Here is a 4,477-nt window from a genome sequence, read left to right as displayed (position 1 = left end):
AGCAGCTGAAGCAAACAGTTTGTGACCATCATGTGACTTCTAATGAGCAATCAGGTAAGCAAGTAGGTGAATGTCATGTGACCTAATTACTGAGGAAGCAAGTAGGCTAGAAGGTGCAACGCATGTGATTGTTCAGAAATAATTTTTAGAGTTTTGTCGATATTTTTCCAACTGTTTCGACTAAATATTTTTCATCATTCGAATCTTGTCCTGCTCTGAATAAACTCGCCCAGCCTGAATAAAAAACGACAATAATAATTAACACTCGACCAGAACCATCAATAGATGGTTTTTCGACCAAAAGACAGCCCCATCGAGAGATTAATTCACCATGTCGATTTTTATTTAAATTCTGATCGATCAATCTTCAAACTGATCTTAAAGAATTTTCTTGACCAAAATTCTATCTGCTCGTGAAGGTTATTACAGTCAGGGGCATTCGTATTTCATAATCAGAGGTGAAATTCTTGGATTTATGAAAGACGAACAACTGCGAAAGCATTTGCCAAGGATATTTTCATTAATCAAGAACGAAAGTTGGGGGCACGAAGCCAATCAGATACCGTCCTAGTCTCAACCATAAACGATGCCGACCAGGGATCAGCGGATGTTTCTTTTAGGACTCCGCTGGCACCTTATGAGAAATCAAAATTTTTGGGTTCTTGGGGGAGTATGGTCGCAAGGCTGAAACTTAAAGGAATTGACGGAAGGGCACCACCAGGAGTGGAGCCTGCGGCTTAATTTGACTCAACACGGGGAAACTTACCAGGTCCAGACATAGTAAGGATTGACAGAATGAGAGCTCTTTCTTGATTCTATGGGTGGTGGTGCATGCCCGTTCTTAGTAGGTGGAGCGATTTGTCTGGTTAATTCTGTTAACGAACGAGACCTCAGCCTGCTAACTAGCTACGTGGAGGCATCCCTTCACGGCCGGCTTCTTAGAGGGACTATGGCCGTTTAGGCCAAGGAAGTTTGAGGCAATAACAGGTATGTGATGCCCTTAGATGTTCAACGAGTTCACACTTTGGCCGACAGGCCCGAGTAATCTTTGAAATTTCATCGTGATGGGGATAGATCATTGCAATTGTTGGTCTTCAACGAGGAATTCCTAGTAAGCGCGAGTCATCAGCTCGCGTTGACTATGTCCATGCCCTTTGTACACACCGCCCGTCGCTCCTACCAATTGAATGATCCGGTGAACTGTTCGGATCCCGGCGACGTGGGTGATTCGCCGTCTGCAACGTCGCGAGAAGTCCACTAAACCTTATCATTTAGAGGAAGGAGAAGCCGTAACAAGGTTTCCGTAGGTTAACCTGCAGAAGGATCATTGTCGTACCCTAGAAACAGAACGACCTGAGAACGATGAAACATCACTCTCGGTAGGCCGGTTTCTTACTGTGCATGCCGATTCCGTGGTTATGCGTTCATCCATGTCCAAGACTTCTGTTTTGGTTGGATCGTACGCATAACTTCTGGATATCTTCAAACCCCAGCGCGAAAAGTGTCAAGGAAAATGCAACTAAACAGCCTGCTTTCGCCAACCCGGAGACGGTGTTTGTTCGGAAGCAATGCTGCAATGTAAAGTCTAAAACGACTCTCGACAATGGATATCTCGGCTCTCGCATCGATGAAGAACGTAGCAAAATGCGATACTTGGTGTGAATTGCAGAATCCCGTGAACCATCGAGTCTTTGAACGCAAGTTGCGCCTCGAGCCTTCTGGTCGAGGGCACGTCTGCATGGGTGTCACAAATCGTCGTCCCCCCATCCTCTTGAGGATATGGGACGAAAGCTGATTTCCCGTGTGTTACCGCACGCAGTTGGCCAAAATCCAACCTAAGGACGCCATGAGCGTCTTGACATGCGGTGGTGAATTCAATTCTCGTCATATAGTCAGACGTTTCGGTCCAAAAGCTCTTGATGACCCAAAGTCCTCAACGCGACCCCAGGTCAGGCGGGATCACTCGCTGAGTTTAAGCATATCAATAAGCAGATGAAAACAAACTAACAAGGATTCCCTTAGTAACGACGAGCAAACCGGGAAGAGCCCAGGTTGAAAATTGGACGTCTTTGGCATTCGAATTGTAGTCTGGAGAAGCGTCCTCAGCGACTGACCGGGCCCAAGTCCCCTGGAAAGGGGCGCCAAAGAGGGTGAGAGCCCATCATGCCCGGACCCTGTCGCACCACGAGGCGCTGTCTACGAGTCGGGTTGTTTGGGAATGCAACCCCAATCGGGTGGTAAATTCCGTCCAAGGCTAAATATGGGCGAGAGACCGATAGCGAACAAGTACCGCGAGGTAAAGATGAAAAGGACTTTGAAAAGAGAGTCAAAGAGTTCTTGAAATTTTCGGGAGGGAAGCGGATGGGGGCCGGCGATTCGTCCCGGTCAGATGCGGAACAGAGCAATGGCCGTGGACCGACGCGGATTAAGGTGGTGACCTAAGCCTGGGATTTTGTTACGCCCGCGGAGACGTTGCTGCCTTAATCGTGGTCTGCAGCACGCACCTCACGGCGTGCCTCGGCATCTGCGTGCTCAGGGCGTCGGCCTGTGGGCTCCCCATTCGACCCGTCTTGAAACACGGACCAAGGAGTCTGACATGTGTGCGAATCAACGGGTGAGTAAACCCGTAAGGCGCAAGGAAGCTGATTGGCTGGATCCCCCACGAGTGCACAGCCGACCGACCTTGATCTTCTGAGAAGGGTTCGAGTGTGAGCATGCCTGTCAGGACCCGAAAGATGGTGAACTATACCTGAGCGGGGCGAAGCCAGAGGAAACTCTGGTGGAGGCCCGCAGCGATACTGACGTGCAAATCATTCGTCTGACTTAGGTATAGGGGCGAAAGACTAATCGAACCATCTAGTAGCTGGTTCCCTCTGAAGTTTCCCTCAGGATAGCTGGAGCTCGGAAACGAGTTCTATCGGGTGCCAATGATTAGAGGCATCGGGGATGCAATGTCCTCGACCTATTCTTAAACTATAAATAGGTAGGACGGGGTGGCTGCTTTGTTGAGCCATCCCACAGAATCGAGAGTTTCAAGTGGGCCATTTTTGGTAAGCAGAACTGGCAATGCGGGATGAACTGGAAGCCAGGTTACGGTGCCCAACTGCGCGCTAACCTAGAACCCACAAAGGGTGTAGGTCGATTAAGACAACAGGACAGTGGTCATGGAAGTCAAAATCCGCTGAGGAGTGTGTAACAACTCACCTGTCGAATCAACTAGCCCCGAAAATGGATGGCGCTGAAGGGCACTGTGGGAACCGAAATCGCACTGTCGATTTCCGTTTAAATTGCAAAACTAGGAAAACCCTAATTTCCCAGAGGTCCCGGATCTCTGCGAGAGCCAACGACAAGTGACCAAATATATGTGGAAATCATGAAAAGATAACAAACGAGTTTAGAGAAAACAGTGGATCTTATTTCGAGTCCGCGTAAGAGCGTTGCGATCATCACAAGAGATCATAAAAGCTTTGGCCGCAAAGGCTGTCAGCGAGTTACTTAGTTCTAGCGGCATAATAGCTCAAACCTAGTTGAGTCGCAGCTCGATAATAAAAGACGAAATAGATACAGAAAAGGTTTTTGATTGCTTTCGGACCGAACCTTGTTAAAGGCTGCCTACGTACCCCTTTCGAGGATCAAGCCGAACGTAGTTCAACTGATAGAGCTGGACAAGAGATCGAACTGCCTGGGCGAGTTCGTCTAGTAATTGAGTGCCAGTCATGGAAACCGAACTTGTCGAGAATAAAGCCTAAAGTTTCTAAGTGAAGAGAATTCCGAGTCTAAAAACTTCTCCCCCATGCCTCTCGCCTAGGACTCCTTATATACTCGCTCCAAGGTCGGTTTACGCTTTTACTCTTCTGCCCTTAAGCCGTCATAGCATAAAATGGACATATTCCATTTTTTCGGATCTTCGTAATTATCTTCAATATTCCGTATTTATCCGCGGAAACTTGACATTTATCTTCCCTTGCAAACCAAGCGTAAACCGTCCTACGGTTTATGGGCTTTTGAATAAGAAATCGTAAGATGGGCCTCGAGTCGTGTCTTAGGTCCCTTTGGGCCGTATTCCGACTCGAAATTTTTATTGCGACTTATTTCGATAAAGAACAGACTTTCCGCATTTTTTGCCGCAAAGTTTGATCGATGATTCAGAATGGCGGAAAACAAGAACTGAGTTCGCTACGGTCTTCGGGAGATAGCATCGAAGGATATATGAGAATGCATGGACTGGTGTCGTATCGACGTTTCGGAAGAGCTCGGTCGCTACGTAGTGACCGAGCGGGACGGACGCTCGGTCACTACGTAGCGACCAAGCGGAACTGACGCTAGGTCGCTACGTAGCGACCGAGCTAGGCTCGGGCTCGGTGGCTACGTAGCGACCGAGCTGTGTACATACTTGGTCGCCGCGTATCGATCGAGCTTGGCTTATCTGCAGTCCGATTGCCATACTCGAGCTTGTCCGCGGCCGATTTGGATACAT

The 4,477-nt window shown here is 48.4% G+C and overlaps 1 non-coding gene across 1 annotated transcript; it reads left to right on the top strand.

The window, feature by feature from the left end:
• The first annotated feature begins 1,592 nt into the window (after window positions 1-1,592).
• LOC117130074 lies at window positions 1,593-1,748 on the top strand. Its single transcript, XR_004453540.1, has one exon. It is a non-coding gene; the product is annotated as a 5.8S ribosomal RNA (ribosomal RNA).
• Window positions 1,749-4,477: the final 2,729 nt, after the last annotated feature.

Source organism: Brassica rapa, unplaced genomic scaffold (genome assembly GCF_000309985.2).
Source record: "Brassica rapa cultivar Chiifu-401-42 unplaced genomic scaffold, CAAS_Brap_v3.01 Scaffold0326, whole genome shotgun sequence".
In the NCBI taxonomy this organism is placed as follows: domain Eukaryota; kingdom Viridiplantae; phylum Streptophyta; class Magnoliopsida; order Brassicales; family Brassicaceae; genus Brassica; species Brassica rapa.
This window is presented reverse-complemented; position numbering and strand designations above follow the sequence as displayed.